Source organism: Ursus americanus, chromosome 32 (assembly GCF_024610735.1).
Source record: "Ursus americanus isolate L20-20 chromosome 32, mUrsAme1.1.p, whole genome shotgun sequence".
Lineage (NCBI taxonomy): Eukaryota > Metazoa > Chordata > Mammalia > Carnivora > Ursidae > Ursus > Ursus americanus.
Genome location: NC_142158.1, coordinates 8639936 through 8652791, shown reverse-complemented (window position 1 = coordinate 8652791; position 12856 = coordinate 8639936).

The window sequence follows — 12856 nt, the reverse complement described above, 5'->3', positions numbered from 1 at the left end:
AATTAGAAGTGGAAGGAAATTTTCATGTTTCCTGATTTGCTGTCCATTAATCTGTCTAATTACACTGGTGGAAAGAGGACTGGGAAGAATGAGTGTGTAATATACACATTAGACTCTTATTAGAGTGTGAAAAGGGTGCTGGGTTATGTGTAGGGTCATCATACATCCTGGTTTGTCTGAAACAGTCTCAGTTTATGCCAGTTTTTAGAAGTAATTATTAATAGCTTCTACTTTTATTCTCAAAATGTTCCTATTTAGATGACAAATTATATAGTTACCCTAGTCATAGTCCCCTTGACTGCAGGTATTAGTTTATATTAAAAAATACAAGTAAAATGCTTTTGATACCATGGGGGAGAGGGTAAGTTTGTTACACTGTATGCATTGTAAGAGATTGAGTTATATTCCTGATGACACAAGACTTTAACATGTGTGGCTAACGCAGTTAGAATGAGTTTGTTTTTTTTTTCTCTCGAAAGAGAACTTGCATCTGCTCTAACAGTTGTACAAGTTCTCCATTGTGAGCCTATATTCTGCAGCCTATTGACGTGGAATAAACAGTTATCCTGGAAATTATTGAAGTCAAATATTGTAAAGAAACTCTGGCCATGAGAGAATGCCAGCGTGCCTCCCGTGGAACTTGTTACTTTTACCAGAACGTTTTCCACCTGATTTACTGCAGAGCGTACCCCTCTCTCGAACTGATCTTCACAATGTCATCCTGAGTATCCACAACATTTTAGGCTTTTGTTTTTACATCACGAAGGGAAGGAAAATTATATTTATTATGATATCTACCTTCCCCACCAATCAAAAATTTTTTGGCGTGGCTTGAAAAAGGAGTGTACTTGAATAAGTGAGTGCATTGGAAAGTGTGAAAGAGTGCCATCAGTAAGCTGAAACTGTGAAAAATTCCTGAAAGAGGGAAAACAGACAGGGTCACATTTATAGAGAAACAAGTGTACAGGAAATTTTATCCAAAATAAGGGCAAGAGAGAACTTCTGTAAAAGTCTAGGGCATGTCCTCGGGATATAAAATTACAAGGAGGGGCCCCCGGCACAATCGTTGGGATGATTCATTAGGAAACTCTGCTTGGAGCAACTTGGCCAGTTTCTCCTTGGACTGAGCAACAAACAACAGTGACATTTGCTATCAGTATAAAGCAGACACTGTGGGTTCTGGGGATAGAGAGACACAATAGGTCCCTGGTAGTTAACCTCTTAAGTGTAAACTACCGACATGCTTTTTCCAATAATATTGGGATACTATTTCCTTCTCCTCCATATTCATTGTCTGCATCCACAAACAAGCAAGGATCCTCAAAAGCACAGAGAGACAGAACAGAAAAACACCATGTATCTGAGAAAACACATCATGAGAGAAGAAACAAATGTAATGAAAAGAACACCTAGTTAACAGAGAAAGCAGGACAAGCCCCTCAAATAAGTATACTATCTTCAAAAGTATTCATAAGGCCGTTTATGTTCATAACAAAAAAATAACAAAAGGTCTAGGAAACTAAAAGCAGTTCACCTTCCTACGCTACAGCCTTCTGCTGCTGCCCCTGGGGCTGCTTGGATGCTCCTTTGTTGCATATCATGCACTTACTGTAACGGAGCAGCTGAGAGGCTGGTGTACACCTTGGCCAGCAAATGGCCCCAGAAAGGAGTAAAAAGGCAGAGTGATCTTTTCAAAGTGACGCCTGATTGCATTAACCCCTTTTGTGTAAAACTATTTTAATGACTTCCTGATACTCTGAAGATAAATACGAAATTGTTAACATGGGCTTTAGAGTGCCACATAAACCCGCTTCTCTCTTCATTTTAGCTTGTCCCGTGCTTCCTCATGTTTTCTCTGCCCCTCTTGGGACTTCTTGTGTTGTGTCTTCTACTTGAAACACTTTTGTCCCCTCTCTTCAGTGAAATGAGTTTCTACTCTTCCTTCAGACCTCAGATTAGTCATACTTAAGGAAAAAAAAACCCCAGAGTTCCCTGACCTCCATTGTTGGGTCAGATCTTCCTGCTATTTACTCCGGTGTACCTATTTTTGGGACACTTATTAAACATGCCAGGTGTTCTCGGTGATGTGCAGTCTTTCCATCAAGTCTGATGGAATTTCTTCTGGTCCAAAGATATAGGAATCGTGCCCCATCATCCAACCCTGCTCACGCCCAATATATAGGAGAAGATTGGAAATGAAGATTGGAAAACATAGGCAATCCCTGGTCCATAACATTGATGGACCTGCTGGGTCCCCAGCTTTTGCAATGGAGGAGGTTACTTCATGTGAACCTGTATCTTCTCTCTTGGAGGAACTGGCCATTGTCTTCCATAGCCCCTGCTCTGGGTTGTTTTGACTCTGAGAATGGTCAGATTATTCTATTGTATAGGAATTTTGGAATGTTATTTCTTACCTCATTCAACAAATATCTAAGTCCTATATTGAATACTAAGATATAATAGTAAACAAAACCAGACCTAGTATCTGGCCTCTGGAGTTTATGGTCAAATTGATAAACATAAAAAACAGCTACACAGGAGTAAATAACTCATACCGTAGCATGTGTCAGTACTTTATTATTCTTTATGGTCAAATAATATTCCATTGTATAGATAATGCATTTTGTTTATCTGTTAATCAGTTGGTAGACATTTCAGTTGTTCTGCTTTGGAGCTATGAACATTTGTATAAGTTTTTGCATGGACATACATTTCCAGTTCTCTTGGGTGTATACCCAGAAGCAGAGTTGCTGGGTGATATGGTGACTCTGTTTTTAACTTTTTGAGGACTTGCCCAAAACTGTTGCACCAGTTTACATTCCTGCCGGCAATGTGTGAGGATTCCAATGCCTTTTCATGTTACTAACATTTGTCATTGTGTATCTTTTTGATTATAACTAACCCAGTGGTTGTGGAGAGGTATCCTATAGTGGTTTCAATTTGTATTTCTCTAATGATTAGTCACGTTGAGCATGTTTTTGTGTGTTTATTGGCCATTGGTATATTTTCTTTAGAGAAGATACTCATGGTATTCACATCCTTTGACATTTTAAAATTGGGATGATGTTTTATTGTTCAGTTGTATGAATTCTTCATCTATTCCAGATACAAGTGTCTTATCTAATACATGATTTGCAAATATTTTCTTCCATTCTGTAGGTTGACTTTTCACTATCTTGATGATATCATTTGCAGTCTAAAATTTTTAAATTTTAATGAAGTCCCAATTTACCTCATTTTGTACTTTTGGTGTCATATCTAAGAAAATATTGCCTAATGCAAGGTCTCAAGGGTTTACTACTGTGTTTTTCCTAACAGTTTTATAGTTTTAGCTTTTACACATAAGTCCATGATCTATACTGAGTTATTTTTTGAGAATGATGTGAAACAGGGGTCCAACTGCATTCTTTTGCATGTTGCCCCTTGGCACCATTTTGAAAAGACTATTCTTTCCCAATTGAATTGGCTTGGCCCCTTTGTCAAAAAGCAATTGACCATAAATGTATGGGTTTATTTCTGAACTCTCAATTTTATTGCACCAATCTATATGTCTGTCCTCACATTGGCACCATAATTTTATTTATATTTAATTTCATTTAATATATTTCTAGTGAAATTGTCACATGTTTGAAATTGTTGATTTTTTTTTTCAAAATAAAATTCAGGTTATTTAAAAACACTTAACTTATACCCTGTCATTGATGGTTCTTTCTAGTCACATAAATTTTAAAGATGAAATAAATTCATTTGGCAACTAATTCATTCCACAGGGACATTAAACAATTTCAAGGGGTGCGTGGGTGGCTCAGTCAGTTTAAGCATCTGCCTTCAACTGAGGTCATGATCTTGGAATCCTGGGATTGAGCCCCGAGTCTGGCTCTCTCCTCAGTGGGGAATCTGCTGCTCCTCCCTCCCTCTTCCCCCCTGTTCTCTCTCTCTCAAATAATTTTTTTAAAATATTAAAAAAAAAAATTTCAAAATCATATATAAAAATGCTTGACAAATGAGATCTTAATGAAGTGACAATGCAAAACAATGTTTCCTTACATGTAATTATAAACTGGGATGGGAAACCCTTGTTAAGTTAATTCAACAAGGAGGCCATTAGAATGAGATGGCTTTAATGCCCTGTGTAAGCAAATCAAAACCTAAGCCTCAAGGTTAAAAAATTGAATCCTAATGACAACCAATCACAAACAGCAAATTGGGATTTCCCAAGTAATGCAACCACTTAAGCTATAAGCAATTTCCTTGCTTTGCCTCTGCCTCTTCTCTGTGAAAGTCTTTCCTTTCGCTCCTGTTGGTGGAGTGCTTCTAACAACTTCCAGTTTTGCGCTGCCTGATTTGAATCAATTTTTGCTCAATAAATTCTTAATTGTAATAGACCTCAGTTTATCTTTTAATACCTTGATGGGTCTAACTGCAATATGAAATTATTATCCTGAGTGTATTAGTTGACTAGGGCTACCATAACTATGTACCACAAGCTAGGTGGCTAAAAACAACAGAAATTTATTGTTTCACAGTTCTAGAAGCCAGAAGTCCAAAATCAAGTTGTTGGCAAGGTCATGTTTCCTCTGAAACCTGTAGGAGAAGAATACTTTCTTGACTCTTCCAGCTTTGGGGAGTCTTATATATTCTTTGGCTTGTGGCCGCATAACTCCCTTTGTCACATGGTGTTTTTCCTGGGTCTCTTTACATAGATTTCTTCCTGTGCATGTCTATCTCTGTATCCCAATTTCCCATTTTGGTAAGGACACCAGTCAGTTTGGATTAGGGCCTACCCAAATGACCTCATTTTAACTTAACTACCTCTGTAAAGATTCTGTTTTGAAATAAGATCACATTCTGGGCTACTATGTGTTAGGACTTCAATATATCTTTTCTGGGAGACACAAATCAACCCATAACACTGAGCTTCTGAGAATGGTGTTTCACTAGACCAATATTTGAATTTTAAAACATTGAGTTATTTTATTTATTTATTATTAGTATTATTATTATTTTGTTTCTGCTGACCTTAGAACTGATGGACAGTTTTTGATTATTATTTCTCTGGTACAGACATGTTCTTAAAAGTGGGGTCAGTTATGGCCATCACCATTGCTCTGTACATCAGTAATCTCTCTTCCCATTTGCATTTTATCCCATATTCATTTATTAATTCATTTTTTTATTTATTAAAAAGAGTTATTAACTACCTCTTATGTACCAGACATTGCACTGGGCATTGGATTCTATAAGCTTCACTTCCATCTGACTTAGGGGAAATTGCTGATAGAATATATATTAACACTGGAACATTAGAACACTATGCAACAAATTTTGTCACTCAGCTTGCTAAATTGTATTCTTAATATAATGAAACATTTTTGTTATGGCTTTCTGAGCTTTCTGACCTAAAAGTATAGAGGGATGCTGTAAGATGGGTCCTTTCCAATGCAGAGACTGTATTTTCCCCAGTGATTTTTGTTCAACATTTATAATTTAGGTGGTTTCTCCAACTCCTCAAAAAGTCAAAGAAAGAAAATGTACAGAACAACTATGCAGAAGATGATGTGCAAGTCCATATGAACAACTCATACGGGAATTGCATGATTTCATATTTTATTACCAACACTAAGATTGAAAAACAAAATATAAATTTAATAACCATTCTTAGGGCTTAATGAATGGAGTAGGCATTCCAGAACTTCTGCTCAAAAGGATCTGAAACAGTGTTTCAGCTCCCAGACCACAGCTTGGTACTCAAGCTCCAGTTTGGTTTTCTTTCTGCAAGCAACAAATGGACCATTACTTTTGAAAGGTAGCAAATTAACCACCAAGAGCCAGAGAAAGAGTCAGCAAAGAATTGCAACCCCAAGAAATGAAGTAAGGAGGGTCGATAGAAAGCTATTACTTGTAGGAAAGGCTTCTTCATTCTTCAGTTAATATTGATTTCTATTTATAGAAGCTAAGGGGAAAGTTTCAAATATTGAATTTCTTTTGAAAAGTTGGGAATATATTTGTTAGCAGTGGTGAAGTGATGATTTCCATCGCAGGACATCTGTAAGTGGCCTCTGATGTACTACATACCTGTGCAGCACCACTGTGCTGATGCGCGTACTCCAATCATGCCTTCCAACACCTTCTCCCACCTCCGTCTGTCTCTGTGTTTCTCCTCCACCACTAACCATGAATGAATACAACTTATTGGCTGTCAGAGCCAAGTCAGGTGTCATGGCATGTCACGTGCTAGCCCCTCCCTCCTATCTTCCCTTCCTATTTTTATAAAATAATATTTTTTGAGAAATTGAAAGAAAGCAGAATAGTAAAGGATCAATTTGACAAATAACCACACTCACATCATTCAGAATTAGCAATCTATAATATTCAGTCACTTTATTTCCAGTCTTTTTATTATTTATTAAATAAATCTCAAGTTAATAATCTTTTAGTTATTACCATGGGTCCCAATTACTCCTCTCTCCAAAGACAATCATATGAAGAGTTTAGTGAATTCCCTTCTATTGATGTTTTAATGCATACATATATCTATACATAGCATTGTTTTCTGTATATTTTTTTTAACATATAGAACATTGTCATATACATAACATTCAACTTCTGTTTTTTTCCATATCCTGTTTATATTTATTGTGGCCACTCAAGTTTAGACCTGTATTTGCCATCTCATCGTGTTCTTGTTATTTACAATACTTTTTCTTTATTTTTTTCTCTTCTTCGCTGATTTCTTGGTTTTTATTGCATTGATCGAGTTTTCTTTATTCAATTTTTTTACCTCCACTGATTTTAAACTCATACATTCTATTCATAAGAGTTATTTTTAAAATAATCATGCATATGCTTAAAGTAACTTTTTTCTAACTTCTAGAGTTAGGAAAACAGGAATCCAAGCACACTTTTGTTTTACTCCATTCTCCATGGAATTCCCCCCAAAACCTTTCTCCATTTTGATATCTTCGGGAATGTTAATTCTATGAAGGGGGGGCGCTAAACAGAAGGGGGAATGAACCATGAGAAACTATGGACTCTGGGAAACAAACTGAGGGCTTCAGAGGGGAGGGGGTGGGGGAATGGGATAGGCTGGTGATGGGTAGTAAGGAGGGCACGTACTGCATGGTGCACTGGGTGTTATACGCAAATAATGAATCATGGAACACTGCATCAAAAACTAAGAATGTATGGTGACAAAACATAATAAAAATTATTATAAAAAATAATTCTAATTTAGAAACTATTTATTTAGACAACACTACATTTTATTCAGTTTTAAACTCACGACTGACTGTTGTACATCACTGCTGTCTACTGGTTTAATTGTTCTACATGCTGGAGCATAGCTTTTAGAGAAAGTATGTAGGTAGTAAACTCCCTGATTCTTAGATGTTTAATAATGTCTTGATTTTGCCCTTCCATTTGACCAGTGTTTTCCCTGAATATAAAATCTCGAATTCCACTGTTTCCCTTCAGTTCTTGAAGATAGTGCCCCGTCATCTTCTTGCCCCCAGTGTTCCTCAGGAGATGCCAGGTGCCAATTTGACTCTGGTTCTTTTCAGGCAATCTGCTTCTTCACTTTCAGGCAATCACTTCATCATTGGCATTCTAAAATTTCAATATTATATGCCTGATTATTTGTTTGTTTTTCTTCTTATTTACCCTCTCATATTCACTGGGGCCTTTTAAATTTAATTTAATTTTATATTTTATTTTATTATTTGTTTATTTGTTTTATTGCAGTGGGCCCTTTCAACCTGAGGATTTATGATTCTTTATTCCTGGGCAGTTCTCAGCCATCATTGCTTCGCATGTTGCTCACTTCCACTCATCCTATTTTGCCCTTTTGGAAACCTATAAGACAAATATATCTTATATGTCTCTCAACCTTTAAATTTTCATCAGTGGACTCTGGAAGAATTCCTCCCCATGCCTTCTTGCCCTCTAGTTCACTCTTCATATGTGTCCATTTTGCTTTTCAAACCATCCATTAAATTATTTTTAGATTTCAGCAATTTTCACATTCAAGGCCTCTATTCTGTTGCTTTTCATAACAACCTATACTTGCACCATGGATATGACACTCCTCATCTCTCTGATATGGGGTCGTCTAAGTCTTATGGGTGCTGAAGCTTGTACAATTTGGAATACTTCCTCTAAGGATAAAAAAAATACAAAATAGTTTATGAAAATGAGTAGTGATTTAGAAGGTAAAAATAAATCACAACAGATTTCAGGAGTCTTGGAGTGTCAGTTTCCATTCTTCAGAGATCCTTTAAAGATGACCAGAAATACTTAGCTAAAAATAGGCTTTTCTTCTTTATCTAGAATTCTCTATAACCCCTGGCAACTCCCAGCCTTCACATGGGGCCCTTTAACTCAAGCTTAAGAATATCCATAGGGGTGCTTGGGTGGCTCAGTCAGTTTAGCATCTGACTCTTGATCTCAGCTCAGATCTTGATCTCAGGGGTGTGAGTTCAAGCCCCATGTTGGGCTCCACGCTCTGTGTGGAGCCTACTTAAAAAAAAAAATCCATACACACACATATAGTCTTTTTTGTTATTTCTGTGTTTGATGTGAGGGAGAGAGCTGGAGTATGGGCTCAACCTGTTTGTTACCTTGAAATCAGAATTCTGGTTTTTCCAAGGTGAATGGAAATAATTTTTGCCTCTCTTTTTCTTTCATTACTTTGTCTTTGTTTTCATTTCTTGTTGAAGGTTAATAGTTTATGATTCTAGTGTGGTTATATTTTTACTGTAATAGATATTAAACTCCTTTTGAATTTAGAGAATAGATTCATTGCAAGGGAGGAAAATGTTTTCCTTGACCCCATTAGGACCCCTGGTTGGGTCTGAGAATTAAGCTGACAAAGACAGATTAACAACAGAAAGGCATACAAATTTATTTAATATAAGCTTTTTGTGTCATGGGAATCTTCAGGAGGAAATTAAAATCTAAAGAAACAGACCTGTGTATTTTTATGCTAGGTTTGACAAAGAGTGGACAGCTGTGGAGGAATATGATAGGTTAAGGGTTATGAAGTATTTGTAATACTGGGGGAAGCGTAGCAAGGCTTGTTTGTTAGGATTCTTTTTGGTGTCCTCTTTGGACACAAAGATGTTTCTTTCCTCTGGGGATACGAAGGTCACCTCTCACATGAGAATTTTATGATCTGTTTCAGGGAAAAGGGTGAGGGAGTGAGATCAGGGTGATCTTTCTGCTTAAAATATTCAGTATGCTAAGGTGCCATATTTTGGGGTAGTGTGCCCTGAACCCATCAATGTATATACACACATTGATACAGTGTGAAAAAAAATTGATCCTGTTTCTAATTAAATTGCTTATCAAGGAACTCAGTAAAATATAGAAATGTTTTAAGATATCATTTATGTCAGGCAAATCAAACTGGTTTTCGGGAATAAAAATATAATCTAATATGCTGGTAGTTAAAAAAAAACACAACTTTTTTGTTGTTTGCTAATCCCCTGAGTTTACTAATGCTGTTCTTTGAAAATTTTGCACCCTGTAGAGGGGTAGAATATAAATAAATTAACATATATTTATTGTTCAAATGAACAACAAACAAACAAAAACCAGAAACAGACTTACAAATATCTAGAACAAACTAGGGTTGGGGGTCGGGGGAAGAAGGACAAAACAGATGAAGAGGATTAAGAGGTACAAACTTCCAGTTATAAATAAGTCACAGAGATGAAAAGTACAGCATAGGGAATGTATTCAATAGCATTGTAATCACGTTCTGTGGTGACAGACAGTAACTATACTTAAGTGGTGAGCATCCTGTACTGTTTAGAATTGAATCACTATGCTGTGCACCTGAAACTAATATAACATGGCACATTAACTATACTTCAGTAACAAAATTTTTTAAAAAAGAATCACAAAAAATATTTATTGTTCAAAAATGTTCAAACTTTTTCAAAGAATCTTATGTTAGGATTTCAATTAATACAAATAACTTGATTCTTAAAGTGGCCAATTTTTTTTCTTTTCAATGATGATAAATTCTTACTTTCTCCTCTTTAAAGTGAAATTGCTAAAATTGCCACACTTAGCCCATGCAAAGTCCATGCAAAACTCATGCCTTTGTGCAAATTAGAGAAAGATGACTGTTCCTTAAGAAGATAGAAGCATGCCTGGGAGGGCTCCCCTTTGCCCTGGAGCACCAGTTCTGATGAAAAGGGCTCAGGTGATTTTGGAGCTGGCTTGTCCCCTTGTATCCTTGCTCAGGACATAACCATCATGTCTGTATGTGACACCACTGAATACATGTAGTAATCATTTGCAAAATAATCCCTTTTTATAAAATAGCTTCCCATTTGTTAGAATTTTAGTACCTACTCTGTGAACACAATAAAAGTTTTTTTTAGTACCTGTATGTTCTCTACAGCTTTGGTACTCAGCTTGAAGTCTGGGCAGCCGCAGCATCACCTGGGAGCTTATTAGAAACGCAGACCAGACCTATTGATCAGAATCAGACAAGATCCCCAGATGATTACAGACACATGGAAGTTTGACATGTGCTGTTCTCTGTTACTTTTAGACATAAAGAGTGGAACACGGGGGAGAATGTAGCAAAATCAAATGTAAGAAGTTCAAAACTCCAAAAAGACAGGGATTTTTAAGATAATTACTATTAAAGTCACCTGTTGTGGAATATTCCTGTTCAGCAAATGAAGGTTTTGAGCTTACAGATATTAACTCATGTTTAACTCACCATTGTAGATTTTTAAAAAGCAGGATAGAAAAGCAAAAAATAAGCCATATAGTCTAGAAAGAGATTTTGCTTAAGGTACAGCAGAAGTTGCCACTGTATACCCACAGCACTTTACGAGTAATTTGGACCATTCACCTTTGATCGCTACACTTCACAGACAGGAGCTGAGAGCAGGGAGCTCGTTGTTGGCCTGTCCCCTAGGGCTTCCAGGGTACTTTTGCCTCCCTCTGCCTCCTTCATGCTTGCTGTGCTGCAGAATGGGGAGTGACTGAAGCCAAAGGGAAAATAGGGCTAAGTATTTAGACCCATTTGTGTTCTAGTTTCTTGTGTTATCCATAGTAACTGCGCCTTGTTCATTCTGACTAGCATTATCCATTTTCTGTTAGTTTAGTATGTTTTGCACTATCTCAGAACAGCCACCGTGACTTGTAGACAATGAAACCTGCCTGTTGGTTAGTCTTCAAAGTGCCTCAGGAAGGTGCACTGTTCACTTCTGTAGCAGTTCCTGGGAAAGAGCTCTCAATTGCTCACACTTGTGTCTGCTTTCCTGTGTTCAGGGCTTATTAGTTTTGTAATTTTTTAAAAAAGATTATTTATTTGAGAAAGAGAGAGAGCGCACATGCACACACACTGGGGGAGGAGCAGAGGGAGAGAGAGAGAGCATCTGAAGCAGACTCCCCACTGAGTGCAGAGCCTGATGAGGGGCTGGATCTCATAACCCTGAGATCACAACCTGAGCCAAAGCCAAGTGTCGGAAGCTTGACCAACTGAGCCATCCAGGCACCCGGTGGTTTTCTAAAAATATATTTTTAAAGATTTTTTTACTTATTTATTTGACAGAGCGAGCGAGAGAGCACAAGCAGGTGGAGTGGCAGGCAGAGGGAGAGGAAGAAGCAGACTCCCCACACAGCAGGGAGCCCCATGGACTACCAGGACCCCGGGATAGTGACCTGAGCTGAAGGCAGATGCTTAACCAACTGAGCCTCCCAGGCGCCCTAGTGATTTTTTTTTTTAAGATTTTATTTATTCATTCGACAGAGATAGAGACAGCCAGCGAGAGAGGGAACACAAGCAGGGGGAGTTGGAGAGGAAGAAGCAGGCTCATAGCGGAGGAGCCTGATGTGGGGCTCGATCCCATAACGCCGGGATCACACCCTGAGCCGAAGGCAGACGCTTAACCGCTGTGCCACCCAGGCGCTCCTGGTGATTTTTTTTTAAAGGAGGAGTTGTGAAGCAAATTTTTTAGTTGCCCAGAGAAGGCTATGAGTCATGCTTAGCCAGCAGTTCCTTGGAATTAACATATATATTGCCAACAATGTGTTACTTCGATGACCACAATTCTGTTATTCTCTTTTAGAAGCTTAACTCTGAAGTCATGTGTAAATATAACACCTGTCAAGGTTTGACATTTATATTGAAATATTTTCTAACAATGTTCTTCCAGTCTATTCTTGTAAAGTTATGGCACCATAAGAAAATAGGATTAACACCAAACATCAACAAGTAGACAAAAAGAACAGATTTTCAGTTGCTACAAAGTTCCATTGACATGTAGAAGCCCAGAGTCTTGCATCTGGAATTCGGAACCCCTTCTACGCTTGGAGTGGGGTTGGGGGGGGATCACCTGAAATGACCCTGATAAACATATCTCACTTTCTGGGTTGATTTACAGTGTCTCACTGCTCCCATGTTACTGAGCCACGTTCCCTTCTCTCCCTGTTGGCACGTCAACCTGAATGGTGTCTTAAAATGGCTAGAAGCATCTGTTGTCCAGGAATGGCTGTGGAATGGCCCATAATACCTCTGTAATCTTCCAGCAGGCTGAAGCTGAATTTATTGGCAGTCTGAGTTTAGAACAAATTTGCAGTCTAGCTTTCCCTACCTGAGAGCACAGGCATTAAGTTCTGGCTTCGCTTTTTATGTTAATGGTCCCTCTTTTATCTGTCTGATATGGCCCTGATCTATTTTAATACATTGTATTTGCTCAGAGGTTAAGTTTTCTCTGTTAAAAAATAACTAGAGAATGTTCTTTTTGTTTGAGATAATAAGCGCTCCTCTGAGACTACTTTACTAGTCAATTTTACATGTACATTATTTGAATAGAGCCTCATTCATCGCCAG